Source organism: Gopherus flavomarginatus, chromosome 1, assembly GCF_025201925.1.
Source record: "Gopherus flavomarginatus isolate rGopFla2 chromosome 1, rGopFla2.mat.asm, whole genome shotgun sequence".
In the NCBI taxonomy this organism is placed as follows: domain Eukaryota; kingdom Metazoa; phylum Chordata; order Testudines; family Testudinidae; genus Gopherus; species Gopherus flavomarginatus.
In genome coordinates, this window is record NC_066617.1 from 289649363 (window position 1) to 289667275 (window position 17913).

Below are 17913 nucleotides of genomic sequence, written 5' to 3' on the forward strand. Positions count from 1 at the left end.
TAAACTATTTTTAACTTTCTAAACTGTCTATATCAGTGTGAGCATATGATGCCTGCATCCAGATATCTGCATTGGCTGCATGTTGTTTCCAAGTGGAGTTTGTGGTGTTGGGTTAGACGCTTTGAAAGCCCTAAATGCTGAGCATCTACAACTCCCAACAGAAGTCAGTGGGAAATTAAAATTAGAGCTAAAGTGTATGAAGTTGGTACCCCAAAATTGAGACAACCAAAATCAGTGCCCATGTTGGAAAATTTGGCTCCATGTCACTTAGGATCTTTCAAGACTAACTTGCTCCTGTGTGACCTTAGTACAGCTGGAATCAGTGGAGGGACTTGAAGAGTCTCGGTGTGCAGGAGATGGAGTCATTGACAAAGTTTTTTTTCTGTAATGATCCTTCACATTTGTACTTTTGTGCAGGTCACTAGGGAAGTTGAGCTGCAGGGGCCTTGAGGATTTGTGAGAGTTGAGGTGGAACTGAGGAAATTTAGTTTATTTTTGCTGACTGTCTTTTGTATGCCTGCTGGATATTGTGCTGCTAATGGTTTTTGCTACAGATACTGCTTTTAATGATATCTCAAAACCTGGAGTAGACTTTTTAAAATGTTTAAAATAAATAGACAAAGCCATCATCTTCTGTTCCTGGGAGCTTTATCTGTTGCTTCTGATGTATCCTACCACCAGTCAGAAAATCCCACTGGATTTATGCTTATTACCCACTGATCATGATAGTATACAGATAAGTATAGAAAGATAATTTAATAAGATTTCATTTATCAAAGGATTTTTTTCTGTAATTTCACTTAAATAAGATGAACAGAGAAGATATATACTAATAGCAGGGAAAACTAGCAAAATAATACATTTGGAAGCAATGTAAGAGATGCATGCATTTACAGGGAACTTCAAATAGTAATTCTAGTGTTTGTAATCCTTTGATTTTACAGTACTTCATGAAAAGCAGGAACGCAGCTCTGAGACACATGGTTATACCTGCAGATGTCAAATACAATTAATAGAGATAAGGAAACACATTCTTTACCATCAATTATACAGGTGGAGGGAACAAGTTGTCCATTTTAATTAAGGACTTCCACCTGAAAGCCTCCCTACCTGACAAGTGATATCAATTCCTTCCCCTTCAATGTAGCAGAACTTTTTAACCCTGTCCCTACACATAAGCCATATAGGAAACAATACCAGAACTCTGTGTGATATGGGACTGTAGATTGGCAGTTCCAATGGCAGTTCAAGATCCTTTAAAAGAATAAAAGAATTATTCTGTGGTGATAGACATTCTGTATAGACAGACAGATGACAAGCCGTTGCTACATTATTTGAACACAGTGTAACCCAGGAATTCTCAAAGCTGAGTAAAACCCAGACAATGATTATCTGTAATTTTAATTAGGAGTTTTCATTTTATTTTTATATACTGACTTTTTATGTGGTCCATGTGACTATAACATCTGGAAACCCTGGTTGAGGCAGGCAGAATAAAGTAATATGAAACCAGAGCATTAGAGCTGGAAAATTCCCAGGAAACCAAAGATACTTACCAGGATGAGACCCCCATCCTGTAAACAATTCCTTTTATGTTATCCAAGTGTGAAGTGGACGCAATCAGCTGCTGAAAGGGAATGAGAGAAATATCCTGGTGCACTCTCTTACCTACAGATGTTTGCTGCAGACAACCAATGTGCAAAGGATTTTGTTTTTTTAAACTGTTACTCACAAAAGAGTGGGCCACTTACATGACAGTTATTTCCTCTACAGTACAAGTGATGTGGCCCCATCAGCTGCAGTCTCTCCAAGTATTTCTCCTAAACTAATACATCCTGGAAGCAAGAATATTACATCTACCAGAGCCCAAGTGCAATATTCAGCTAAGAAAACTGGAGATAATATATGAAAATGTAGCTGATATACAAACTAAACAATATATACTCTACTGTTTCAGCCTTCACAAAGCATCAGATACATAAATCACTTCAAAATGCTAAAAGGCAAAATACCACAAGGAAAATACAGCATCTCAGCAAGGAAGAGATTCTCCTTTCCTTAGAAGAATCAAGCACTTTGTGGAGTGTCCAATTTATTTTAGAACAAGCAAAAGGCACCCGCACATGATCGACAGTGAATTGTACATTTGACAATCAATGATAAACCGCAGTGTTTGCACCCTAATGAAACAGAGAAAGCCATGCTACATTTCAAGGGTCATGACTCCCAGATGCATCAGACATTCTGCCACTTTCATGATTCTGAAGATAAATGTGCTCTTGCTCAGCCCAATGGGGGCTGAGAAACTGAAAATATCCCTTCCACTGTTACTCTGCAATGAAAAGAAACGTCATTGTCACTAAGCAACATATTTCACATGCTCTAAACCAGGGGTTCTCATAATACATTTTTTAGTGGCCTCAGAAGGCAGCCTCCAATTCTTCCTGCTGGCCACTCTAACAGTTTTTCCAAGCTGGAGCCCCGCCACCCTGGGCTAACGCATGGAACCCCATAGCTGTAGCCAAGGTGGGAGGAAGCTGAAGCCCAGAGCCTCGGGGCTGAAATTAGGGAGGAAAGGGCTCTGAAGCCAGAAGCCCAACTCCAAAGCTCCTCCGCTCCCTGGAAAGTGAGTCAGGAATTCATCGGCTGCATGCAGAGTTGAAGATTCCTCCCTCACTGAGCACACACCCTGGCCTCATGTGTCTGCAGATGCACTACCTGGAGCCCCCAGGAGGCTACATGGTGCATGACGCTGATCCTCTGCTAATGGTGCCAGCAAACACCAAGGCAGTACATCCAGGAGATACAGCTTGATTATCAGCAGGTAAGTATGCCCAGTGGTCTGTGATGGGATGTTAGATGGGTTGGGATCTGAGTTACTACAGAGAATTCTTTCTTGGGTGCTGGCTGGTGAGTCTTGCCAACATGCTCAGGGTTTAACCGATCGTCATATTTGGGGTCAGGAAGGAATTTTCCTCCAGGGCAGATTGGCTGAGGTCCTGGAGGTTTTTCACCTTCCTCTGCAGCATGGGGCACGGTCACTTGCTGGAGGATTCTCTGCAGCTTGAGGTCTTCAAACCACAATTTGAGGACTTCAATAACTCAGACATAGGTAAGGGGTTTGTTATATAAGTGGATGGGTGAGATTCTGTGGCCTGCATTGTGCAGGAGGTCAGACTAGATGATCACAATGGTCCCTTCTGGCCTTAAAGTCTATGAGTCTATGAGTCACAGTGGCCGCATTTGAGAAACACTGCTCTAAACAGCCAAAAACGTATGTGAATTCAGTGCTAACAATGAGAAATGAAGCCCACAAAACCCTGGCATTCAAGAGTTAAATTTCTGTATCACCATTAACTAAACCATGTCACACCTATATAGATTAATTTTGTACCTTAATATATGGTTCAGTAATATATCATTTGTGCAGCATGAATGAGTAATCATCGCTGTAAGAAACTTTGGCTTGGGGTGCTTAGTTTCTCAGATCTGATGTTTGATTTAAAAAAATGTTAACTAGTTTTCTAGTTAACTAACATTTTCCTAACTAGTTATGAGGGAATTTGTAAGAAAAGGAAAACAAAATAGGAAACTCTTTTGCACTGGAGGAGTTTTAACTATACTATGGTGGCCATAAAATGTTGCAGCCTAAAAGAAATGAATAATAAACCTTCTGTTGTGAATGCGCAGACACATAGGGCTAGAATCTGACATCAGTAATGTCACCATCAAGCTAGAATAACCTCATTTATTTAAACAGCTTTACTACTTATACACACTGGTGTAAATGTGATCTGACGCTGACCCATGATTTCATAATGGTAAAATACAAAATTAATTTTCTTAAATTGTGGCTGGATTTTCATCTCTCAGTGAGGACTACTTTGTTCAAAAGTTACAGCTTCAGCAGCTGCAATTTATTCTAAGCCTATAAGTTTTATTTTTGAGAAAGAGATGAGCACATATATATATATATATACACTTTTCAAGTCTTAGAATATAGTACCTTTGGTAATAAATGCTACTTTTAAGGTCATTGGGCAATTAGCTGATGAAAAAGTGGGGTAAGAATCAAATTAACATAAAAGCTTGCTTGCCTCCAAACAGTTCAGTTGCAGGAAGATCGGGAAACCTGAAAATGAGAGAAGGGGTCTCAGGCCAGTGCCTTCACCATAAGATTATCCTCTCCCTGCAACTGAAACCACCACGGATCTCAGCAGGAGCAGTCATGGTGTTAATTTAAAGCAGTGGCAGCCTTGGGTTTCTGTCCGGAGATCCAGTCTGGGTCCCTCCTCTAAATGTCTCATGTATCCCACTGACCGATGACTGCATTGTGTCCTGGCTAATAGCCGTGCAATGGGGCACTTCTGTAGCACCTCCCTTCTGTTGTCAGAGGCCTTCAGAGCTTGTCATGAACATTCATCATTAAGCCTGTGAGGACAATTAATATCATGGTATTATTGCTGGCATACTACTTTTATATATCTTTTTAAATGTTGCACAGCTTTTACAAGACATCCATTATTTCCACTTTTTCTGTCTTCCTTGCGTCTCTACGAACAGACTACATAAATTTGCACTTTTATCCCCCTACAATGGGTCTTTGTTGTACTAAGGGTGCTGTTTGTCTGCTGAATTGGGAGCTCATTGAACCTGACAACACGCACACCTGCCTATTTTCAGACTGACTCGGCAGGGTATTGTGACAATTGTATTCAGTACAGAAGGATTTCAATGTAAAACATGTGGCTGAGAGACTGTAGAGAATGGAATCAGTCAGTGCTGGAATCTCTTATTGTGGACTTGATAAGGAAACGGATTGTGTGTTATGAGAAATATTTCTGTACTCCTTCCCCTCTTTCAAAAGGGATGAATGTTATTGATACAGGTGACTGGCATATTTTTAATAAGAAAAGAATGCATTGCCTGTTATTTTTAAACTTTGCCTTGAAGAGAAAATTTGCCTTCATAAGTTTGACCCTTTAAGCTGCCCCCAGGTACAGCTGAAACATACAAATAGTATTTTATATGGGAGCAAGATGTCTATAGAAAAACTTCCTTCAGCCTCCATCAGTTTTTTCTCTCAGTCCTACTATCTGCTCTTGTTTATCTACAGTACATTTAACTTATACTCAGAGATCTCGAACATACATCTATAATACGTTGTGAACTATAATTGTAACACTCCCCACAAACATCACTTCCCACTCTATAATTTCTGTCACTGATTTCTTCTTATCACACACCGAATTTCAGTTCCTGGTCCCCACACTAAACACTCTACACAACTCTTGCCCCGCTTACATCTCTGCTTTAATTGTTCCCTACGACCCTGCTAAGCTTCCATTCTAGTGTTCTTCACCCAATCTTGTCATCAGGCATGCTTCATACTTACAACTATCTTCCACTACTTGTGTGCCAGGCAGACTTACTTTCCTTCTTCAAATCCCTTCTTAATTCTGTTCTTCCCAGGTTCTTGTAATGCACTAATCACCATTGTATCCAAGTATACTTCTTTTACAATGTCTTCCTATGCTTACCGCTTCAATAACATTTGCATGTCATTGTCTGAGTAGTTATCTGTTGTACCGTATACCGTAAGAGTTAGGTTGCAAATTCCTTAGGGCCAGGAACTTGTTACTTATGTTTGTAAAGCCTGTAGTCTGTCTATTGATAGCATGAAGTCCCAACCTTGTTTCACTCGTGGTCTTGAAGCTGATAAAATTTTTCTCCCATAATTCCGCATCCCAGAATCCTTTGCAACTTATTTTAAAAAGATAAAAAATGCAGCTCTTTTGCTGATCTTTACCTATAAGACCATATCACTGCCTGCTGCTCCCAGCTCGGTCCCTTTGTGACTACAACCAGTCACAGTAGATTAGAGTCACTGTTAGGCAATGCCAGGACCAGAGACAATGTAGAACCAGCCCCCTCAAAATCAGGAGCTGCTTCAAGCTCCTTTGCACCGATACCTTCTTCTCTTCTCCCTCATCACCTGCAGCCAGTGGATTCTCTAGTTCTTTATATATTATCATGGCAAGGAATTTGGTGATCAGCTTGTTTTCTTTTAAGATAAAGAAGTCCTGTAGTATTTTAGGCTATATTTGCCACCTAAACAAAGCCTTTTTTGTTTCTTAATTTGGAGTCATATTGTATCATCTTTTTTTAAGTCATAGTTCCATCAGGTGCAATTATTATTTTTATTTTTATTTTTTGTTGCTTAACAAAAATATTACTTCTGCCTTAAAAGAAATAAAATCAATGGCATGGTATGCTCCCTTATTGTTTTAAAAAAAGTCTCAGAATCTCTGCATTCCCAACATTCTCTCACCCCCACCACTTTCACCACTAGAATAAAATAAATACAAAAAACCCCTGCTTTACGTACAAAGACATGTAAAGGCACACCATTCCAGTTCAATGTAGAGATTTAAATCATTCAAACATCAAGTTTCATGTCTGTTTAACTGGATACTATCATCTCCTGCATCAAATGCAAACAGTGAGCTCAGGAGATTTCTCTGTGGGAAGCATTTCTACTGTACAGGCACTTCTAAATGATTAGAATCCCTTTATTACCTTCCTGCAGTCTGTAGATCAGGTCTGGACTTTATAAAGTGCTAGCAGGAGTATTTAATGGCTGATAGGTATTCAGGGGTCATACACCAAAGATAACATGGGGAGCCTCTATTTCATATAGGAACTAATAATTTCCTAATACAGACTGTGGTTAACCATCACTTGGCTCTAACTTTAAAATATGATGCATTTGTATTTCTTTAACTTTTTCCATTTTTTTCCCCCTTGGAGAAAACACAGATGAAAAAATGTTACTCTGGGAAAGTGACAGGCTCAGTACTGTGTCATCCTTTATAAGATCAAAATTTCTGATGATTATCTCACATGTTCTCTGAGTATTCCTTTCAAATACGCTACAGAGTATACAAAACTGTGGCTGCAATAATTAGGGCAATATTCTTCCATTGAGAAAGTATATTTATAATTAATTCATATGTATAGTGCAGTAACATAGAGGTCCAAATCTGGGCCCCAGTGTGTTATGCACTGTAAAAACATGCAGGAGGATATAGTCTCTGCCCCAAAGATTTTATAATCTAAAAGCCTGACCCTGAAAATACTTATGCATGTGAGTAGTCCCATTGAGTTCAGTGGGACTACCTACATCTTGAAAGGTACTAACATATGTAAGTGTTTGCGGATTATGACCTAAGAAGATAAATGACAAGTGAGGGGAGAGGGATATATATAGTTTTATTTGCACATATAATTTGTTTTTATTGCTGTTATTACAAATACTTAAAGCAAGTGTAACTCAATAGGTGCACACAAAACCTTTCTTCCTCAAACTGATTTTGATCCAGAGTTGTATCCACTTCTAATTTCTTTACAGTCTACTTCATCATTAATATACTATGCTACTCTACTACCTTTAACCTTTATTTTGGTCTTTCCTGAACAGCACATACTCTTCAATATTTTAATCCACTCATGACTATTATTCCACCATGTTTCTGTCATCCCTATAACATCTAGTTTCACTTATTACACCAGTAGTTCTAGTTCCTCCATTTTGTTTCCCAGCTCTTTGCATTGATATACAGCCATCTTAGTTGTTTCTGCTTGGCTTTACCCAGATTCCTTGCCTGATTAGTTACAGTCATTTTACTGCCTGTATTGCCTACCTGATTGTTACTGTCAGTGGCATTAGCACTATTTTTCCTCTTGTTTTCCATTCTCCTACTTTCTGTTGAACCTTTCTCCACTGTTGTAACCTTTTTACTTGATTTTCCTCCTGCTCAGTATTAGAATAAAGTGTGAAGATTACATGAGATCTCCCAACCATCTCCTCTAAATTCCAAGTTTAAAGCTCTTTTAAAGAATTGTGTCAACTTGGGGGAAGGATAGCTCAGTGGTTTGAGCATTAGCCTACTAAACCCAGGGTTGTGAGGTCAATCCTTGGGGGCCCCATATGGGGATTGTTCCTGCTTTGAGCAGGGGATTGGACTAGATGAGGTCCCTTCTAACTCTAATAATCTATTATTCTACATCCCAGAAGTCTATTTCCTTTCCTACCCAGATAGAGTCTACCTCATGAGAACATCCCAAAAAGCCTAAAGTATCATTGGAGATCACCTGAGCCTCCATTTATTGAAGCATCTCCCCTAGACTAGTGTAATATTCTTTGATGCATCCTAGCAAGAATCTATCAGTATCATTTGTTCCCACATGAAGAGCAAACAGTGAATTCTTTTATGATTATCTTCAGTCTCAGGTCCACAACCCATATCTCATCTCCCAGCAGATAGCACAGCCTTCTGTTTTTCAGTTTAGCTCTGGTTAAAGGCCTGTCTGTTCTTCTTAATAGGAAGTCCCCAGACATGTAGACCTGCCCTTTCCTGGTACTGGAGCGATTCTCTGGCCTTCCCCCTTCTGTTCCTTCTGATGGCAAGTCTTCATGTCTTCTGTTCTTACTTGCAATTTTCTGCAATTCATCCTCTATCCTTAGGGCTCCAAACTCTGGGTATTTCCATTGTCTTTTCCCCTCTTCTTGCAGGACTAGCTGCTCTTCTCTTCTTCGTTCATCTCCCATTGTCCATTACAGTCTGCCTCTCCCCTTCAGTTTTAACTCAGTGAAGCTGTTCCTCAGCTCTGTTTCTTCTTCACTAGCTCATCTTTTCCTCTGCCTTGTTCACATGCTCACATATTTCTACTGGCCACTTTCCTCATCCAAGCAGTTTACCCTCACAGTTCTCTGGTCCAGCATACATCTACAAGTCTTGAGGTTTCTCTTCAGGCTCCTCTCTCCTTCCCTCCATCATTCACTCAAATCCTCTTCAAACATCAACAGTAGTTTCTAGATGCATCTCCAAATCTCCTCTTCCATCAGATCTTACAGGCAGCACCGCATATACATGGAACACCTTTCAGGTACCCTCTTTGGAATCATGTAAATCCCACAGCTTCTACCTCCAATCATCTTCATTCTCTCCCCCATTCTTTGGTTCATTGTCACTGTAGCTGTCATAACCATCCCTCCCAAGGTCTTGTCAGGAATGAAAAGAAAAAAACTACACACACACACACACACACACACACACACACACACACACACACACACACACACACACACACACACACACACACACACACACACACACACACACACACACACACACCAAACTCTTCTTACAAACCTTCACTCAATGCCCACATTTTCAATTATATTTGCTGCCTCCTGTGCTGTTGGATGGCAGGTGGCTGCCTTATAGACCTGCTGATTAGGGAAATCCCACCCCCTAATCAAGGTTCAGCTGTGATCAAAGGCTCTGCCTCTCTCACAGCACACTGCCTACACACACACACACAAATAAATTCATTGTCTGGAAGGAACAGAGCCTTGCTTCCTTCTCCAGCTGATTGCCACTCAAACACCCCTGTTTTTCAGCTCTGTTTGCTGGTTTCTGTACCACAGTATTCATTCAATGAGAGTGTTGCCTGAGTAAGGACTGCCGAATGTGACCTGTTAACAACAGCTAAACATATTTGCATTACATTTATTATAGAGATGTCCATGTAACTAAACCACAAGTAAATTATAACCAGCAATGCTTTGAAAAACAGTTACATTTCTCTCTCAATTCTCAATATACATGCTTCCTTTTTTACATCATAGCCTGGTTAAAAATGTTAATAGCTCCTCCATTGTTTGTTTTCGCATAATGACTTTAACATTGTTATTTCTCTTCCCTGTTACTGGAAACTACCTTTTATTGTACCCTCTCTTCTAACATCCTCATGTGCAGACCAGCAGGATACAGAAAGAGACACACCTATTTGCTTAATCTAAACATACCAGAGTTATCATCCCATCTTGAAAGTGCTCCTCTTCCTTCCACTCTGCCTCTCCCACCCCTCCTGTCACAAAGAGACTTCTGTTCCGTTCCCTTTGATGTCAGTGCATCTGGATTACTGGCTTTATTATCAGCCACGATCTAGTACAGGGATCAGCAACCTCTGGCACGTGGCACACGAGGGTAAGCACCCTGGCGGGACGGGTCAGTTTGTTTACCTACCACGTCCGCAGGTTCAGCCGATCACAGCTCCCACTGGCTGTCACCATCCCAGGCCAATGGGGGCTGCGGGAAGTGGCGGCCAGCACATCCCTCGCCCGCGCTACTTCCCACAGCCCCCATTGGCCTGGGGCAGTGAACCGCCGCCAGTGGGAGTTGCAATCAGCCGAACCTGATGACACAGCAGGTAAACAAACTGGCCCAGCCCACCAGGGTGCTTACCCTGGCGAGCCGCATGCCAGAGGTTGCCAACCCCTGTCATAGGCCATTCCTATTTCTACACTATACTATGGGAATCTTTTCCTGAACATTTTAAAATCAATTTTTAATATTTTACAAGCTTCTTTATATTTTAGAATATATGTGTGAGCTAAGAAAAATAATTCATAACAAGAGTAAATAGCACAAAAAACAAAGCTTTGTATTAATTAACATACATTAATTATCACTTAATATTTTAATGTTTGCTATAATAATAATACTACAATCAGAAAAACTTTTAGGACAGTAGAAGCAATCAGCAGAAAGGGAAGAAATTCTATTTGCACAGCTGACTAATGGGGTTCCTATATCTCATAGCCTGTAGGTCCTTTTAGCTTGCAGCAACTATCGGACTCACAGGTCACATAGGGAGGTTATTTTTCTGCTTTTGGCAAAATGTTTTTTTCTTTTTGATAAAAACTTCGCCATTGTTAACTACACATTTGTCACCTCAAGGTTAGATTTATAGCACTGTGTTCATCCTGTCATTTGGTGAATGTTTAAACTCCTTGCTCTTTCATCAGCTAGTGGAAGTCATATCCCCATTAGCCTCATCATCTTTAATTTAATATTTATTGTCAGGAGGCAATAATCAGGATGGGGATTCCATTGTGATCGGTGGTGTTCAAACACATATGAGTGTAAAGTTCTTGTCTCAAAGAGTTTACAATCTAAACTGACGTGAAACAGGATTATCTGATGCAAACATGATTGCCAGCAATAGAACTTCTAATTGGGCTAAAGTAATACATTACATATCAGATTAAATCCATCAAACCATGGGTTTAAATAACACCACTAGTACTGAAGTGAAATGGAATTATTCATTCCAACTCCTGTTGAAAGGCAGAAGCTCCAAAATAAGGAGCAAAATGACACAGAAATAGGCCATAGTGGTGAAGCCTTCCATGACTCCATACTAGTCCCCAAGGGGAAAACAGTCATTAGTTTCCAATTAAGTTGATATGACTTCCATCTTGGCCTGAGCCAGATTATACTACTGATTATACTTTATTCACAACTTCTTAGAACTCCTATTTTTAGAGCTGATCTGAAACCAAATTTTCTGTTTTACAAAAAATTTCAAGATTTTGAAAAAAAAGTGGCTTGACTGGAGATGAAAAGCCAAAATTTTAAATTTTTTCACAAAACAAAATACCAAAACAACTTTATTTTGGGTCAATCGAAACATTCTTATGCCCTATTGTGCTTTGACTTGTAGGCTCTAAACTTTTACATTGTTTTGGTTTTGAGTGCGATTATGTAAAGAAAAATACTAATTCTACATTTGTTAGTTGCACTTTGAGGATAAAGAGATTGCATTACAGTACTGTAAGACATGAATTGAAAAATACTATTTCTTTCGTCTTTTTTACAGTGCAAATATTTCTAAGAAATATAATACTATAAAGTGAGCACTTTACACTTTGTATTCTGTTTTAGAATTGAAATCAATATATTTGAAAAGGTAGCAAAACATCTATAAATATTTATAATCAATTTAAATTGGTATTCTATTTTTGTTTAAATCGTGTGATTAAAACTGCAATTAATCACTCTTTTTACTCTCACAATTAATTGCAATTATATTTTTAATTGTTTGACAGCCCTAATCAAAACCATTTGTTTCAAAAATATCAAAATGAGACACTGACTGTTTTTGAAACTTGTTTTCCAATTTTCTTCTACCCAAAATTTCACCAAAATCTATGTGACTTTGTGAAAAAAGTTGGTTTTGTCAAAAAGTTCCCCCCCTGGTTCTATCTGTTTTTTTCTTTTTTTGCTAAAGGGAACATGCCATCCTGAACAACCATTAAATCGAGGGAAAGTAGATATTGCAAATATCATCATAACAAATAGAGTTTTAAATATCAGCTTTAGCATAAATCAAAACCAGTGCGGCACACACATTATTTATGCATCACTGCACACCCTCGTGAAGTAAATTGTGGATGAAAAATATTTTGGTTTAATGTTTTGGACTTTGTCTATCGGAAACTCTGTTGCAGGAGAGAACTGTTAAATGTGATATAACCAATTTTGGTAACTATGGACCCAGTTCCTGTTCCCAGTGTTATCAATGGCATAACTCCAGCGGGAGTTGGATCAGGCCCCATTTCATATAATATTAAGAAGTATTTTTTATGCCTCTGGGGTAGTAATTGGGAAGAAAACACAGTATATGCGAACATGACCTCCAGTCCATCAAAACATCTTCCCTCACAAATCATTATGTACCTTTGGTCTTGACATTAAAGCAAAACCTAGCATTTGATTGCTCTCACGATTTCCCTTTTCTTATTAACTTGAACACTCTAAGCCCTGAATAAAAATAAAAATAAAAAAAAGGAAATAATTTGGAATATTTCAGTGCAAAGAATACAAAAAGTAATGAAGAAAATCAGTTTAACTTTCAATGGCAAAATAGTACACACTGAAAGATTCATTTAAAAGTAATATAGTAAGGGTATCATTAATCTGTTAAAAACATTTAGCTCTGAAATCAATTAATAATCTACTGCTATTGATATTCCTATCTATAAATTTATTAGAGCAAACTTCATTAAGCAGCAAAGTGTAAGGCATGATAGAAATGAGTTCTAAATACACATTCTTAATGTTGGGTAGAGAGCAAAAGTCTCATGTTCATATCTGGCATCAATATACAGAGAAACAGAATTGCTAATGCTTTTACTCTCTTTTTTAATAGATTATTATAAATGGGACTGAATTCATCAAAAGGTAGAATATGCTGTAGGAGGCTGCTTTGAAGTTCTGAATTGTCTGGTTTTAACTACAGCAAAACTAATCTATAGTGGAATAGATTAATTGCCTAGCTAGTCTGGAGTCCTGAATCCAATAACAGCCAGTATCAGATGTTTTAGAGAAAGTGGCCTGAATGTATGATATTATAACTTGGGGGCTAATTTCGTAGGCAACCCAGGCAAAAGCAGGTTATTGTGGAGTATGTGGTTACATGACAATATTACAATTCTGTTTTCTGTGTATTGCACTTTTTAAAGAAAGACGTTCTCTTTACTGACTGGCTGCCTGCTGGGGCAAGTCTGAGACAGAACTCTAGAGGCCTGGTTCTCTACTCTGTTACACTAGTTTTATGCTGGATTTCAGTGGAGTTGCACTGGTATAAAACTGGTATAACTGGTGTAATTGTCAATCAGCCAATGGGCCAATTTCCCAATTCATATGAAGCCAAAGCCTGTTGCTTGATACTGTTGGTATTTCTGAGATACCACATCAACCAGGATTGAAATCTTTCCCTCTGTGTAGCTTTGGAAAACAAAGCTGTTCTTTCTGTTCATGCTGGCTTAACGATTTTCAATAGCTCCATCGTTGTGAAGCTAGTGACAGAGTACTTGATTTCTACTGTTGTACAGGTCTGAAGCACAAACCTACTTTTGTGTAAGCATACAGATGTAGCTTTCACAGAGTCGGGATTCTCTCTTTGGCACTTCTTTGTATCACTATGAGGCAGCTGACATCTTTTTAAAAGACCCAAAGAATGTTGATGACATGCTAAATTTTCAGTAATCTCAGGATAAAGATGTAAACAAGAAGATCCTAATGATAAGTATTAGGTTGTATATGTTATCTTGCCAGATACAGACTTTCACTGAAGCAGATGAAAGTACACCCTCATTTAACAGTGAGGATGATTAACAACTGGAGCAATTTACCAAAGAATTCCATGAATTCTCCATCACCTGAAGATATGCTCGGATTGAACCAAAAGGTATATCGTGTGTCATGGGAGAGCAGACTAGATTATCATTCTGGTCACTTCTTTGTAATCTCTATGAATTATGAACAGCAGCTTTGTCTTTAAGCTATAATAACCTCTTTCTATTTTCAGAAATGCCAGTATGGTCTATATGTGGCGAAGTGGTAGAGTAAAGGCCCGCAAATTTTCACTTCTAAAAATTTTCACTTTCTTTTCTTGAAGAATACAAACTGTTATGCTCTAGCAGAAATTACAGAAGTGTATCTTGTCCTGTGGTCTATAATGTAAATTAAATTGACTGTCCCCATTCAGTTCTTAGCACAGTGGTATCTACATCACAAAGCACTCCAGTCGACAGAGAAACCAAGATGTAAGGGCATGATTCAAATTCCACTAAAATCAGTGGAAACACTCCTAAGCACCAAGCTGCCACTCCCTCAAGCACTGGGTCAGCCCAAGTCACCAGTCCCACCAGCACCAGGATCCATCTCCCCTCCCTACCCCCCTAAGCTGGCCCGAGCACAGTCCCTGGCCACCAGCAGGCCCAACCTCCTGGTCACCAGCTGGAGTTTCAGAGTAGAGGGGCAGGGATGGTGGGGTCTCCCGAGGGAACATGGGCGAGGCCACCTCCAGGGCCAGGGGAGTCTTAACCTGCCCTGGCCTTTAATACTCACCAGCCATGAAGGAGAGGACACTCTGCTTGCTGGGTCATTTCCTACCCAGGGAAGAAAGGAGCCAGAGCCTCCTGCAGAAGAAAACTTCAACTCAGTCCTGGCAACCAAGATGGCAGCTAATGGGAAAAAGAGATGGGCTTAAAGCAGTCAATACCATCAGATGACTGTACCCATCCTGGGGTGAGGAGAATAAACTGAGTTATCAGAGGTATGTTAGATAGTGTAAAAACTATATTCAACAGCTATTTTTTTTTTAAATCTAGTCCTCCTCCCCCGCTCTCTCCCAAAACAATTAAAGTTGTCTACTTCACTGTTGCTTCAATTGCATGTTGAAACATAAGATCTACATTGCAATTAGTCTTTTGAAACCATTCTGATATAAACTTTATGACAAAATTGTGGACATTTGGAAGTATTTGCAAATTCTCCAATTTATATCTTGAGTTGTTTTGTATTATATTATTATTATTTTACTTTGGTATGCTATCTGTGTTTATATGCATTAGTATCTTTTTGGGCATGGTCTTAAGATCTTTCCTTGGGCATAATTACCCATTGATTTTGCTATAACCATATTGTATATATATTTGGAAATATTGTATTATCTAGGAAAGGATGATGCTGAATATTCAGCTCTGAGAAGGAACATTATAAACTGAGATCCTGATCCTGAATTCTTTGGGTAGCCCAAACTCCTTTCAATAAGTTTTGCCCAAGTAGGGGCTGCAAGATGGAACTCCTGATATGCAAGTGAGATAGTTATATGACTTTTAGCTAACTGATGTCAGATAGGGATTAAGTCAGGGGTAGGCAACCTATGGCACGAGTTGATTTTCAGCGGCACTCACACTGACCAGGTCCTGGCCACCCATACAGGGGTTTAGCATTTTAATTTAATTTTAAATGAAGCTTCTTAAACATTTTAAAAACCTTATTTACTTTACATACAACAATAGTTTAGTTCTATATTATAGACTTATAGAAAGAGACCTTCTAAAAATGTTAAAATTATTACTGGCACACAAAACCTTAAATCAGAGTGAATAAATGAAGACTTGGCACAGCACTTCTGAAAGATTGCTGACCCCTGGATTAAGTGATGATGTACTCATATATTGTCAATTGTAAAACAACACACTGAGAAAGTACAGTGTTGTTCTTGCACCTGGTCCATATTTGGGGAGAACAAAATGTTAAAATAGCATAGAGACAAGTCTGCCTTTTCATTAGATGGCGAAAATGAATGCTACCCAATGTCTTCTTTTGAAAAGTATAATGAAACATGTATCCAGGATTAAATTCCTCTTTGGGTGACCATGCATGGTTGCACCTCTCAGATACTGTAAAGGCCAAACATAATCCTTAGATTCACATAGCAAATGTATGGCTAAGTGTGATGAAGATTAAAGTCATTATGTTTTGCAGGTGGTAAGTTGATGGTAGTATGTATTGATTCAGATGAGAAAAGATTTAGCATGACAGAGAACACTGAGGACTTTGAAAAACTTAGACAATTTTACTGGAAAAGAATATTTAGACCAATCCAAGACGTTGTCTTAGTAACACTCAAGTTATCCCCCAAAAAGAAAAAGTCATGTAGTAAGAGTGAAGTGACTCTGAATCATGAGTCAAATTTCTAATTTGTTTATGAAGTAATTGGAGTGCTTACGGCTCAGCGCAGTTATGCTCCTGGCAGATGTGACCACAGGGTTGTGTCTTGTCATTACAAAGCTTCTGTTTGTTTGATGGCTGCGAACGTTTGACAGTCATTAGAAAGTCACTAGATCCTTGTAGTAGACTGACAACGCTGGGCTTTCTCAATAACTCAGCCGCCATTAGCAAAAGAATGGTTTCTTACAAGCTGTATCTGCCCTTAAGGATGCTTTAAAATGAGCACAGTAGCTCTTTGTTTTTACTCTTTCACACATTAACAAAGGTTTAATAGAGATAGGAGTGGCCATTACATGCCTATTGCAATTTGTCTTTTGTCAGTTAATTCAGATCTTTATCATGTTCAACCAGAAGATGGATTAATCAAGATGCAAATATTGCTTCCCTATGAAACAGATAACACAATCAGAACCAATACATCTCCACTACAGTAAAACTATTGTGGATATTCATTGAACAACATTTTGATAAATCAAAGTGCCATTAAATGACTAAAAACAAACCCCAGAGATACTCCTCATCATACATTTTTATCCTGATAGTTTGATTCTGTTATTATTTTAGCCAATTGATGAAGAGGTTTCATGTAATCACTGTTTTCCCCCCACTGGAAGTCTGAGCGGTGATATTCTTCCTACTGTATTTCTTCTTCTCTACCCTGGCCCCATCTACTCAGTCAGTTACAATAAGGTTTAACAGTGCTTTGCAATTGTTTTAACTTTAATTAATTCAGTTTAGTGCATCTAGTCATTAGGCCAGACCCTCAGCTGGCATAAATTGTCATAGGTCTACTGATATCAGTAATTTACACTAGCTGAGGATCTGTCTCAATTCTGGGTAGCTACTGAGCAAAACAACAACAAAAACAAAAACAAAGAAACAAAAACTGTCAGGGACAGTACTTGGTCCTGCTAATGAAGGCAGGGGACTGGACTCGATGACCATTCAAGGTCGCTTCCAGTTCTATGAGATAGGTATATCTCCATATTTATCATGTCTCTGTTGTTCGTATTTGGGGCAGGGGATTGTAGATGTTTTGCGTGTGTCACTTACCATTATTTTTTTCAGAATGTTCATCTCAAAATCTGTCAAGTGAGAAGCATGGAAGGGAATTTCAACATGGAGGCCAATGTAGCAATTCATGCTAGTGTGCAAAACTTCCCAGAGACTTCTTGCCCATATTGTTTAATTGCTTTGTAAGTTAACAATCTTAGGAATAACCAGGATCAGCTAACATGTTTGCAAAAGTGATAAATCCTTTTTTATAGTAGGTGCTAAGACATTTTTAAACACTACTTAATTAAAATATGGTAGCTAATTCATATTTTTCCTCGTTTAAACAGGACCAAAAAGTGGAGAGTGCACAGCTTTTTAATACAAAGGATAAACTGGATCAGCAGTGCCAATAGCAGCATCCAGTTCATTATAAAATCAATAGATGGTTCATTAATTACCACGGTTTTGGTCATTGCCCTAT